The following is a 14,243-nucleotide window of genomic DNA, read 5'->3' on the forward strand; positions in this document are numbered from 1 at the left end:
GTAACTCTGGGGCTTTCAGGGTTGTGGGGTGGCTTGCTCATGGTAGGCAGTTTTCAGCTGGCTTGGGAACCCAGTGCAACATGCACAAGATTCTGGCACTTCTAGAAAAGTGTTTTCCTGGCCAATTCCTGCCTACACACTTTAACTGGGTCTCCACATGGCAGCTTGACAATAGCTTGGTATTTATATGTGTGATCACCTCACCCTGCAAATCCAGAAGCTGCTATCAGCGAGGAAGGCATACCCAGCAGCCAGGGTCTGTCTGATGCTGTTATCGAGGTGGGCAGCCCATTTGTCAGAGTCATGCAAGTTCTTCTCGTAAAACAGGACTGGGAAAAGGCATTATGCAGAGCCTGGTATCCCCCAGACCCTATATTGTCAATCTTAAGAAAAAGAAGAATAATAGCTAACATTTATTTAGGCCATACGTATCCCAAGCCCTTTATATGCATTATCCAGCAGCCTGAAGGATCCTGTTAAAACATGAGGTCACGTCACCCCTTTTGGAAACACTTCAGTAGCTTCCCCTATCACTCAAAATAAAAGCCAAAGTCCTTATGATGAATTTCAAGTGCCCTACGGTACCCCTCCCCTCCTGACCTCTCCCTCACCTCACTCACATGCATGAACTCATCTCTTACTCCTCTGTTGCAGCCACACTGGACCTCCCCACTTTTCCTCAAACGCCACTTCTGCCTCAGGACCTTTGCATGTGCTTTGCATATACCTCAGGACCTTTGCATTTATGCCTAGAATGTTTGACAACCAATATCTCTAATTACCTACCCACTTTCTTCTGTTTTTTACTCAAAAGTCACCTTCTCAGTGAGGTCTTCTCTGGCCAGTCTACCAACCTGACTTTAAATTTTTCCTTTCCTGATTTATTTTTTTCTTCATAGCGTGTAACATGATCTATAGGTTGTTTCCCCGAATGAATATAAGACCCCTGAGGGATGAAGTTTGTCATTTTTGGGGTCATGGCTGTAGCACCAGCACTTGGAAGAGTGTCTGGTATGTAGTAGGTGCTCAATAAATACTTGTGCATAAATGAATAAACTCATCTAACTCCCCCATCAGCCTTAGGAGAAAGGAGCTATTGTTTTCTTCATTTTTCAGGTAAGGCAACTTAAACTTAGAGACGTTCAGTAAGCAGCCCAGAAAGCAGTGGCCCTGGGGTTTGAGGCTGTGCTCTGAGCCACTCTCCTCTGTCTCTCTCTGAGAGAGCTGTGAGAAATCAAAGCCCTCCAGGTGCACCTCATTGAGGTTCAGCCTCCGTAGCCAAGCATTCAGGGCAACTCAAGGTGGCGCCAACCTAAATTTCCCAACTCAGCACCTGCCCTCAGCCATCACACCCTGACCTTTAGCCAAACAGACCACAATGTTGCCACCTGTTTGATTTTGCTTACACGGCTCCCTCCCTCTCAGCCTGTTCAAATCCTTTCGCTACTTCTAGGCTCAAGTCAAATGCTACATGTCCATGAAGCCCTCTGAAGACCCTGACATCTATTGTTCATGATGGCTACACACAAGGACCGTGTCTCTTCTGTAGTTCTTAAGGCAGAGGCCACTTCTGTTTGACCTGTGTCTTTTCCACATGTCATGTGGACACTCTCAAAACACCTATCTACCGTGTTTCCCAGAAAATAAGACCTAGCTGGACCATCAGCTCTAATGTGTCTTTTGGAGCAAAAATTAATATAAGGCCCAGTATTATATTATTATATTATATTATATTATATTATATTATATTATATTATATTATACTCGGCCTTATGTTAAAATAAGACCGAGTCTTACATTAATTTTTGCTCCAACAGACACATTCAAGCTGATGGTCCGGCTAGGTCTTATTTTCAGGAAAACACCGTAACAAACAGAGACAGACACAATGGAGTGACATATGTCAGAATGGGCAATATTCCCTTACACAGGTATCCTTAAAATGCATGAAAATAGAGTTTGATACTGAACACGAAGTTACATTTAAGAAAGAGAAGGATTAAATGGCGTGTTGGTTACAAAAAACCACCAATCTACTCAGCACCGTTTAGAAAATCAATCAAACGAGGTGTTTGGTTGTTTGACATTTGTAGACAAAACAAGAAGTAGATTGAATTTTCTCTGTTTTATGTGGTGTTTTTTGCTGTTGTATAAAATGCCCTTAGACATTTAAGGTACTTTACAGACATTAAGCTCTTACTTCTTTCAGAAATACGTAACTGTGTAACAGATTGAGGTGTGGAATGACAAACAGGAGAAAGGGAGGACATATTTAACACAGACACACATCTGATGATATTTCACATACCAGTAAATAAGAACGCACTTTAAAAATTCCATGTATAGTTTTATTTTGCACGTGACAACAGAATTTAGTATACTGGGCTAGCAGAAAGACTCGGGAAGCTCACGTCCCTGGTGGCTGCCTCTGTAATCCTGGGCAATTGACTCAGTGAATAGTAAACTTTGTAACCTCAGGGACCAAATGAGGACACTACCATCCACACCCGACTGGCACAGGCATCTTTTAAAACTAAAAGATATTTTAAAATAAAATAAATAATGATATACGAGGTTGGACAATTAAGTTCCCAAACTTGTTGCAGCGATGTTGCTAACGTTTTTTTGATATCGGAGGGATTATTCATTACAAATTTGTACCAACTGGACAAACAGTTAACTAGGTTTACTATTTGGAAGTGCTCAAAAGGCTGCGTGAAAAAGTTAGACGACCTGAACTTTTTGCCATCAATTCATGGCTCTTGCATCACGACAATGCCCCAGCTCACACGGCACTGTCTGTGAGGGAGTTTTTAGCCAGGAAACAAATAGCTGTATTGGAACACCCTCCCTGCTCACCTGATCTGGCCCCCAATGATTTGTTTCTTTGCCCAAAAATACAGGAAATATTGAAAGGAAGACATTTGGATGACATTCAGGACATCAAGGGTAATATGATGATAGCTCTGATGGCCATTCCAGAAAAAGAGTTCCAAAATTGCTTTGAAGGGTGGATTAGGCACTGGCATCAGTGCATAGCTTCCCAAGGGGAGTACTTCGAAGGTGACCGTAGTGATATTCAGCAATGAGGTATGCAGCACTTTTTCTAGGATGAGTTCCCAAACTTAATTGTCAGACCTCACATATGACACTTATGAAAATCAAAAATACTGTAGAAAGCCAGATGTTACTCTTTCCCCTCTGCAGTATTGCTTGACATGTTTAATTAGTTAATCAATCAATTAGTTAATTTAGTGACCTATCACTTTAATTCCATGTACCTACTCCTGAGTCGGTCCCACCGCTCCTCCAGTGCCTTCTTATTCCTGCCTTCCCATCTTTAGCCTGTTGCGTCCTTCTCTCTCAACCCAAACCACAGACTGGTGGGTCTGGAGGACACAGATGGGGGTGCTGGTTGAGCTGGAAGGTGGGGAGCCCAGTTCGTCTTAGGCTTCTATAGAATTTCACCACAGATCTTGTTTAGACAAAATATAAAATCAACGATAAGAACTTTCACGAACTCCGTTACGACTTGCTTGGCCAGCACTACTTTTCAAAACCGTATTGTCTAGTCAATCAACGTATGCATTTAAAACTATCTTACCAAAGATTTTGTACTTGAGACCAGGAAACCGTGATGAGCAGCCATGTTCAATCCTGAAACACCTCTGAATAAAGCCCAGGGGCTTCATTAAACCAATGTAGTCTTATCTTAAGCATCAATACTGACCTACCAAGAATAGACTCTTAAATTGTTTTTCCTCAGCTCTGGGTTTAAAGAAAACTTTACCATCAGTCTCAAAAGCTAGATCCAAACCTGAGTCTCCAGACCATTATCTTTGTGGACTCTTCACAGAGAACCATGAAGACAAGTATCTATTGATAAAATTGATTTTTTAAATACCTGTTGAAATTCAGTTAAACAGGGTTTTTTTTGTTTGTTTTTTTGTTTTGGTTTTGGTTTGGTTGTTTTTCTGCAAGACTTCTCGGAGCCATTAGCAGTCTGTGCCAAGCATTGTAAATCTTGAAGGGCTGAGGACAGAGCATGTAATGTTTCCCAAAGTTATTGAACCATGGAATCCCCACTCCCTTTTTTTTTTTTCAAGAGCATCTGCAAGATTCGTTTTCTGTAGAACATTTTTCGAGAATACCGGTGAGAAGTATAAATGTAGATGATTTCTGTGTGAGATGCATGAGCCTTAAACACAACTCTTGCATGGGGATGCGTCCACGAGTGAAAACTCATAGGCACCTGAGACCCTGAGGAGGCCGATTTGGGAAGTGAGCCAAGAGAAAGCTGAGTGAAGAGATCCTGGCTTTCCTCAGAATGCGCGAGAGAAGACAGGACATCCGTTTCAATTTGTTAATTAAATCATAATGAACATAGAGTTGATTATAAGAAATGTCAAGTCATGAGGAAGAGAAGACATTTGCACATTTTTTACATTATCAGGATGGAATTGAACCTTCTAATTCTCATCTTTCTTGCAGAAATTATTTAACTACCACTGACTTGGCATTGAAATTCCACGAGATGACAGCTCTAGGATGTGCAACTTCAACGTCTGCTTAGATACATTGCTATTGAGACAGATGCCATATGGGCCTCATTTTTGTGTGTGCTTCCAGCTGCAAGTGGTCAGAACAACTGATCTGGCTGCCGGTAGTGTCCTGACAACTCAGTATAAGGGGAGAGGAGCCCTGATCTGCAGCTCCTATGTTCCTAAACCAGTGTTCCTTATAAGTAACTCAACAAACTACTTAAACGGTCCTTTTGAAAACAGGCTCATCTATTGGCTTAATGGCTTAAGATGCATTCTTTGCAAATTCAGCCCTGAGGACCCAATCAGAAGATGGAATACGTCGGGCTTGGCCACTGCAGGAATTGATTAAAGGAGGCTCTTGCTTGCTTCCTGGTACTCTGCAGAACAGGAATTAAAATGCATACAAGAGGTTGTCCTTAGCTTTAGCCATTTCAACTGAGAGCTGCCAACCTCCTCCCCTCCACTCCCGACTGAAGTGGAAGTGAGTAAGGCCAGTTCAAAAGGAGAACCTTTGTTTGAAAAGACAAAAAAGTTTTTCAAAAAGGTGTTATTTTGAAACAGAGCTGTGTGCTCTTAAATATATCAAGTTGCAGGGGTTGGAATGGAAATTGTGTGGTGCAAAGACTGTTTGGCGAGATGAAGTTGGGCAAGGCTGTTGTGGGTCCTTCTTTCTCTGTAAAAACTGGGAGTAGGACTGGAAAAGTATCCTGGCCACAAGGACTCTGTGATGGAAACTGTAGGGAGAGAGCTTTCCCTCTCTTGTGGAGTCTCACAACTCCATCTGAAACACTGCTCAGAAGACCCTCACCTGTCTCTTCTCCATCCTATCTTACCTTCCCTCGGAGAGTGAACTCTGCTCTGCTTTTCCATTTAATCTAATTCACGCTGTTTGAGTGGACCCAAACACAGAGAAAGTAAAACTCAGGACTCTGAATTGCAAATTCCAGAAACTCGACTCAACCAGATTTAAAAGAACAGTAATAGCAACAAGAGTGAGAGAAAGAGATTTATTTTATTGTCACGTGTAACTAAAAAATACAAGAGGAGGTTTCCTTCAGGCACCTGTATCCGGGGGCTAAAATGTCTTCAGGGAATTATCTATTTTCTCTCAGCTCTCTTGTCCTCTGCTCTGGCTTCATTCTCAGGTAGGGTATCCCTTCATGGTTGTAAAATGGGCATTAGTGGTTCAGGGTTTATATTTCATCCATTTGGCAACCCCAGTAGAAAGGGAGTGTTTCTTCTTAAGTCCTAAGATTCATTTAACATTCCTCAAACAAGTGGTATAAGACACAGCAGTGGGCAAGACAGGTGAAGTTGTTTCTGGTTGGCACCTCACTGGAGTGAATTACCTGGTGAGTGTATTCTTGAGTCAGTTGCATTGTTTGGGGGATTGAGGAATGCTATCTAGCCAGGCAAGGCTTGGATGACTCCTGCTGCCATCCAGCAAAGCAGAGATTTTGGAGGAAAGCTTCCCTGGTCCCCAGTATCTCACTATCTAAACGACACTTTTTATTTCTAGCTTCATCTTAAGGCTAGAGCTGTATGGGGCAACCTAATTATCTTCTCCAGCTGAGCAATAATGATAATAATAATGATAGTAAATGCTTATTGAATGGCTTTTGCATACATTAAGGTATGTAATCCTTACCAAAACCCATTGGTTACATACTCTTTACGATGCCCATCTTGAGGATGAACAGACTGAGGTACAAAGAAATAGGGAATGTTGCCATGGTGCCCAGGCTATAGAGAACTACAGAGAAGCTGGGACTTACTAAGGGTAACCTAGCAGTTAACACTTCTTTCTCCCCATCCAATTCTTTTCCCATAGCAAGGGGAGAAAATGACCTGGAGGGAGTTTAAGGGAAAGAGAGAGTCGTCCCTTTTAAGCAGAAATCCCACAAGGTAGATTTCACCTCCTATGATAGGTATGTTTCTAAAACATGTTTCAAAATCTCCCTTCTGCAAATCAGTTCCTCTTTTCCCTTCATGGTCTTTGATAAAACACCCAATGAGTATCAAAGACTCTTACACTGTAATGGATTTTTCGAATGGATGATGACTTGAAATAATTGGACACTGGTTGCAGCTTGGGGGTCTTTGTATGAGGTGGTGGTTTTTACTCCAACAGATGATTGTTAAAAATGGGTTCTCACTTATGAAGCCATCTTCCTCATTCTAACTGATAAGGTGACTCCATCTTTTGTCACTACTGTGCTTGTGTTCTTATAGAATTGTCTGCCCTTTAATGTACTCGAAAGGAATAGTACTGCTTTGAAACACTTTCTGTGGATTTTTAATATTGTTTTCCTCAGCGTGGAAACATGGTCGTTTCTTCCTAGCCTATTTGTAAAGGTCACTTATATTTTTGTCATGCCTTTACTAGGATGAATTGAACTAAAAATGAATAAATGTACAGTATTGAAGACTAGGTTTTGTGAGCCCAGATGACAACATTGTCTTGAAGTGGCCAATTGCTAAGCCTCTCTACCATTGAACAATAAAAAAATGAGGGGAAGTAGATTGTTAGATACCCCCAGGCTTTGACCTCCTCTTTGAAATATTGATTCTAGCAACTGATGTACATATGTTCTTGACAGAGCAGACTATTCAGGTGTGCAATAAGCCAAATGTAAGCTACTACCCAAATGTGTCATCATCTTGTAATAGATACTTACGACTTTCAGACGAGGTAGACAAAAGGTTTTCAGGGAGAACTTGTGTTTGTCAATTGATTAGAGAGATGGGGGAATACATCTACTCTTCCTTTAAAAGAGTTAATATTTCTTGAAGCTTTGGAAACAGAAACAACATGCCCTTGACCATCAGGTCATCAAGTTCAGAGGCTGTCGTTTCCTAGGTAAAGTTCAAGATCTGTTATGTTTGACCATCATTTGTAGCTTCCTTCTGAGCAGAATAGATTTTCAAATCACAAACCACCAGGCACGCATCAAACCAAATGTGAAAATCAATGACCCATTGTAGTGACGAGCATATACTTGGCCATGCCTTGGTAAGAAAACCATTGCAGAGAAGGACGTGCTTGAAGAAGAACCGATGAGGGCAGCTTTATTTACCCACTTCTCACTGCTCTCTGCTTCAACCACCCCGATCTGCTATTAAAATGTGTCAGTGAATTTAAGTCAGGTAACAATCTGTGACTAATCCATACGCAGCTTCTAAGCCATTTCCTCCATTTTGGTTTAGTAGAGGCTTCTGCATTCACCAACTTTCGTCCCTTCAGAGATCTCTCCTGCCACCCTCACTTACACAGGGCACGCCTTGTATTCTCTGCCCTCCACCAGCGTCTTGTAACCTGGAAGCTCTGTTGGCAAGAAAACTGAACACTGTCCTTTAAGATCCTTCCCCTGGAATCCTGTGGCTGCACCAGTAGGAAAATCCAAGTTCCTTTTATTATTATTTGTAACAACAGTCGCTGTTTCTGAGAAGACTTTCTGTTTGCAGGCCCTGCGGTAGTATTTTGGAACATGGTCTCTTAAGATTCTCAGGAGGCATCTGTGAAGTAGACACCATTACTCCCATTTTACAGATAAGAGGCAGAGCTTCAGAGACATTAAGTAACTTGTCCAAAGTGATTTAAGACCATGTCTGTACTCACAGCCACAGCACAGAAATTAAATTAGACGGATTTTCACCCAGTGTCGAATGTCCCTCTTAGAAGCAAATTTGAAAATTCCCTCTTGATCTCTTTTAAACTTGTTCTTTAATTTTTTTAAAAATTTTAGAATAGTTTTAGATGTAAAGAAAAGCTGCAGAGAGTTCCTGTGTGCCCCACATTCAGTTTGCCCTGTCATTAACATCTTATATTAGTGTGATACATTTGTCACAACTAATGACCCAGTATTGTTACATCATTATTCCTTAAGCTGCCATACTTCTTTGTATGTCTGGTTTTTGCCTAATATCTTTTTTTCCGTCTCAGGATTCCATCCAGAATACCACATTTCATTTAGTTATCGTGTCTCTTTAGGCTCTTGAAGACTTGGACAGTTTCACAGGCTTGTTTTTGATAACTGACAGTTTTGAGGAGTACTGATAACGTATTTTGTAGAATGTCCCTTCATATGGGCTTGTCTGATGACTTTCTCCGGGATCTCTTTGGTTGTTAAACAAATACATGATAACTTCATCAAGGGAATTTCTTGAATAAGCTGCATACTGTCACACTCTCGGCATGCAGATGAGAACAGGCATACTTCTCTATTACTCCAAGGTCAATTTTAAATGAGCCATTTAGGAAAAGTGTACACATGTACAGCAAAGGCACCTATATTCTTTTGTGTGAATAAATAGAAGGACACATTTTCTAAGAAATTCTTCACCCCAGAAGTGTCACACACACACACACCAGATATTTATGAGAGTGTTAGAAATCTACAGGATAATAAGGTGGGTGAGGCCATGATTTCAGTTAATGATAAAATTGTCATTGTAAATAGCATTTTTGCAGCCAACAGAAACAGATGTCCATATTACAGTTTGGAGACATCCAATGCATAAAGCAATTTGTAGATAATCTCCTAAGCAGATATAGTATCAGAAATGTATTCATTGTCAATTAGATGTCCATCCAGGCTGTATGTCTAATTGACGAGTTAATTGCCAGGGTATCTCAGGAGCTCCTAAACATGGTTTGAAATGGAGCCATTGGTATTGCACCTAAGAATGACCTGATGTTGATAAACAAAAGAGCAGATTCCTCTGCTTGTTCAAGGCACAGAGAGTTCAATGTACTGCCTTCTGTATATAAAATCAGACGCCTCGTCAAGGAGTTGTTGACTCGATCTGAATTGGTAATGCAGTGGCGTATCATCCCCATTTGACTGGCTGGCAACTAAAACAATTATATATATAGAAAAAGACCTCTTTCACCAAAATTGGAGACATGAATATGACACCCAAATATCTAATTGTATCAGAGAAAAAGACCTGATCAGTAAAGCTTTTTATGATGCTTATTCTATAAAACACACTTGATTTTGGCCATTTGAATGGATTACAAGCTTCCTTTCTATTTTCCTCTTCTACCTCATGGTTTCCAGGGGATTCCGTCGCTGTTCTTGGCATCCAGTTGAAAACTCCTCTTGACTTCATGACTGGAGCATGCCTGTTGTCTCCCACTTTGATAACTGCAAATAAAAATAACTATTCCAATGTCTTTTTAAAAGAGGAAAGAATATTTATTACAATAAATAGACAAGATTCATTACACCAGGAATGCAGTATTTTTAAGCAGTGGTCAAGGTGATTTTAAAAACCATCCTAGGGACAGTGGTGGCTACTGTATCCATTTCTCTGCCCCTCCTCCCCACTTGCCCTTGGCTCTGCCCCTCCTCCCCACTTGCCCTTGGTTCTGCCCCTCCTCCCCACTTGCCCTTGGCTCTGCCCCTCATCCCCACTTGCCCTTGGCTCCAGGTGTATCTATTATCCTGGAATGAAGCCAGGGAAGGATTCAGAGGAGGTCTCTGATGGTTAAGAAACATGAGGGCTTTCTCCTCAAGTAAGGGTTCTAAGTTTTATGTATGGGGCTTGGTTTTGGAAGCCTGCACTGCATTCGAAGTTGGAAGCAGTCTGTTATTGATTGTAGCTGTGTCCTTGTTTGGCAGAGGGAGAAGAGTACAGAAAGCAAATGTAGTCCCATTTGGCGAGGACACGTTCCAGGTAAACAGCACTCAGGAAAGATGCCTAGAGGCAAAGTTACAAGCCATGGCGGTAAAACTGACAGTCCCAGGTTAGATAGGAAATGCCTGTCTTTTAATGGTAAGCTCCCTTTCAGAAGCAGTGGGCACTAAACACAGCTTCCTGTGGACCGGGCTACCCCTTACTTATTAGGACCTAGAACAAATGTGTGCATGTGTGTGAGTGCACACGCGTGTATTCCAACTCCTTAGCAAGCTTCCCTAAACTCCCCAAACACTTGTGTTTCAGAGGCTCAGTGTTTTTCACACATAGCATCAAATGCTGTGTCATTTGATATAGAGAAACAAGTATCAATGTATTTGTGCTCCTTTACCTGCCTCCGCATGTGAACTGGACCTGTAGAATGGTATATGCGGATTAACCTTTGCGGTATTGACCACTTCCAAAACCCCTAAAAATTCGTGATGCGATGATCTGCCCTTTTGCTGAGGCACACAATGGAATTTTTCCCGGCAAGGTTTGGGTTATTTACTGAGTAGACTTAACTGCCAACTCAGCAAGCCCATCACAGTGGAGTTTTATTGTGGAAGAACAGCAACTCTTAAGCTAGAATGACTTCATTTCCTTGTTTAAGACAAACAGACCTGAAATGTATGCCATTTGCTGGTCTGGGAATGGTAATGTAAAGAAAGAAAGAGGACTTCGGGTTAAACGTGGAAAATTACACATTTTCTAAATGTCACTAAAACCAAGTAGGGGGATTTATAAGGTGGAAACCAGTAAGAACCAAGAGAACAAAAGAAGAGGCAATATGAGGCAACGGGTGGTAACAGATTTCTGAAAAATGGGCAGTGGATTAAGGATAGTGGCTGATTTAGCAAAGCAGAGCAAGTTCCATGCCAAGTGTCCATATGGCCAGGTACTACATGATTTAGACATGCAGTCGCTTGGGAAGTGGGGGAGAGGCACTGTACTAAAAACAGGTACATTGATAGAAAACGTAGTAGCCTGGGCCGGCCTGGTGGCTCAGGTGGTTAGAGCTCCATGCTCCTAACGCCGAAGGCTGCCAGTTCGATTCCCACGTGGGCCAGTGGGCTCTCAACCACAAGGTTGCTGGTTCAACTCCTTGAGTCCCGCAAGGGATGGTGGGCTGCGCCCCCTGCAACTAAGATTGATCACGGCACCTTAAGCTGAGCTGCCGCTGAGCTCCCAGGTGGCTCAGTTGGTTGGAGCGCGTCCTCTCAACCACAAGGTTGCCAGTTTGACTCCTGCAAGAGATGGTGGGCTATGCCCCCTGCAGCTAACAACGGCAACTGGACCTGGAGCTGAGCTGCGTCCCCCACAACTAAGATTCAAAGGACAACAACTTAGCTTGGGAAAAGACCTGGAAGTACACACTGTTCCCCAATAAAGCACTGTTAAAAAAAAAAGAAAAGAAAAGAAAATGTTGTAGCTTGGTCCCCAGGTCCTTTCTCTCCCTGACCTGTCCTCAACACACACACACACACACACACACACACACACTTATCTCTGGGAGATACAAAAATATATTGCTTTCCTGCTTTGGAAACAGAAACAATCAAAAAATAGAAAGCTCTTGGAAATAAAAATAAACATGATTACTGAAAGTAAAAATTCAAAGCTTGAAAATAAAGATGAGGAAACGCTATAGAAAACAAAAAGACAAAGAGAACAAAATTCAAGCAAAAATATGAGAAAATTAGAAATCCATTATAACATTAAAAAATCAACATGTAGAAAATTTGGAAGAAAGGAGAAAAAGTGGGAAGGGTCAAATTATTACAAAACAATATAAAAAACTTGCCCAGAACTGTATAACACGAATTTCCAGATTGAAATGGTTTGTGGAATGCCCAACACGATAAATAAAAGACAACCCTCACCAAATACATTAAGACAAAATTTCAGATCCTAGGGATACGGAGAAGATGCTGAAATCAGAATGAAACTGGGTTTCTTAGGAAAAACACCAGAAGCCAGTCTAGAAGACAACAAAAGGACATCATAAAAATCCTGAGGAAACATTTCTTTATCTTCAAATTCCAAATCCTGTCAGATCTTGATGAAGTAGGAGAGTAATAGAAACATATTTTCGGATATAGAAGAACTCAGAAAATCTACCTCCCAGACCCCGTTTCTTAGGAAAGTTCTAGAAAATGTGTTCTTGCTAAAGAAACAAGGTAGTAAAGTGCAAGGCATGAAATCGAGAAACAGGCCATAAGTACAATGAAGAGATGAAGAGAAATCCCGAAACAGCTAAAGAGCTGGCCGAGAAGGCAGCCACCTACATTTGAGCAGGAAGATGAGGACTCCAGGAAAAAACTTGGATCTAGTGGATTATTGGGTGCGTTTCACCATGTGAAGAACAGAGTGTGTGTGTGTGTGTGTGTGTGTGTGTGTGTGTGTGTGTGTGTGCGTGTGTGTTTTGGGTAGAGGGGTGGGGTAGATCTGCCAGAGCAGTAGAGAAGAGTCTAGTGATTGGCAGGTAAGAAAATTAATCAAACGGGGAAAACTCACACACACACACACTCAAAAAGCAAAAAAAAAACAACAAAAAAAAAAACACAACTATAAACTCCAGGAAAAACAAAAAGTTGTAGAAGAAAGGAAACTTTGCTTAGCAGAGAATACTATTCATATAGTCATAAAATATAAACACACAGTATGACTTAACCAAAAATGTGGACAGAAATATTTTTAAAGGACAGGCCTGTGGGTGAGACTGTGTGTATCAGTGTTTGTGGTGAAGGGAGCTAACCTTTATCCACCAGAACACTAAGTAGTCAGTTTCTCAAACTGGTACATGAAAAAGTAGAATCAGTACATTATGAAATTATGGAGGTATATTCCAGAAGAAATAGCCGAGAGAGTCAAAAGTGTTTGCTACTGGGAAACAGAACCGCTGTTTTCTTTTGTAAACCTTTTACTACTCTTTGAGTTTTCAATAATGTTTATGTATTGCTTTGATAAAAATCAAAATTAATTAAAATATAAAGATGATTGATAACATTTTTAAAAAGGTATTGAATAGGTTTGTATAATTGGTGATTGGTTCTTGTCGAGACTACAAACGTCTGGGATACATTAAAAAGTGGAATACGCTGTATTAAAAGAAAGAAAAAAAGCATCACTTAAAGTATCCAATTATACTTGGCTGAATTTTATTGGGAAGGGGGCAAAAGATGTATTATAATGACCTTTTCCTATTTGGAAATCCTTGAAGATCTTTCATTATATCATAACAAATGTCAAAGATTTATTGAACTAAATCCAAACTAACAAAGCAAATAAAGTATGAAGACTTTTTTTTTTTTTTTTTTTTTTTTTGCATCAGGAAGGAATTCCTTGGTATATTGAAATGTTTTCAAGGATTTCTTTAGATAGGAACTTCGCCTGGTTCATTGGAGTGTTTGTAGATATCAACCTGTAGCAAAGAGCCTAGGGAAGATCAAAAGAAGCGAGAGTCAAATCTAAAGAGCTGGGAGTTGCTGCTGCTCCCTGATCCTAAGGAGATAAGATAAAGCAGCCCCCCCATACTGCGGTGTGACTTAACAGGAAGACTCCCTCCCCTGGTCTGACATCGTGCTACTTGCAGGAGCAGACCCCCTGCTTCATTAAGCAGGGTACACATTTACAGCTGGTGGACGCAATGACCAAGGCATAACTCTCTCAGCTGGACTTGGAAACTGCTGAGATGAAGAAACTTTCAAATCACTGAAAACATTTTTTTTTTATTTAAAGAAAGAAAAATCAATCCCCTTGAACAAAGTTAAAGGTGAATTGATATCACTTTTGAAAAATTTCTGACCCATCCTGTTGCAAAAGTAATGTAACTATGAGAGTTGCCTTTCCTGATAGGAAAGCAGCAACATGTACTAAGTCTCAAGGGACGAAACATAAAGGCTTGGTTGTCATTAGGCATAGCTCCCTGAGACAAACTCTTCAGGGCTTTTTGGATGGATGGCAACACACAGCCACTTCTGGTTCCCCTGAGCCTGAAAATGTATCCCCAAGTTA

This window comes from Rhinolophus hipposideros (genome assembly GCF_964194185.1).
Source record: "Rhinolophus hipposideros genome assembly, chromosome: 13".
NCBI classification, from domain to species: domain Eukaryota; kingdom Metazoa; phylum Chordata; class Mammalia; order Chiroptera; family Rhinolophidae; genus Rhinolophus; species Rhinolophus hipposideros.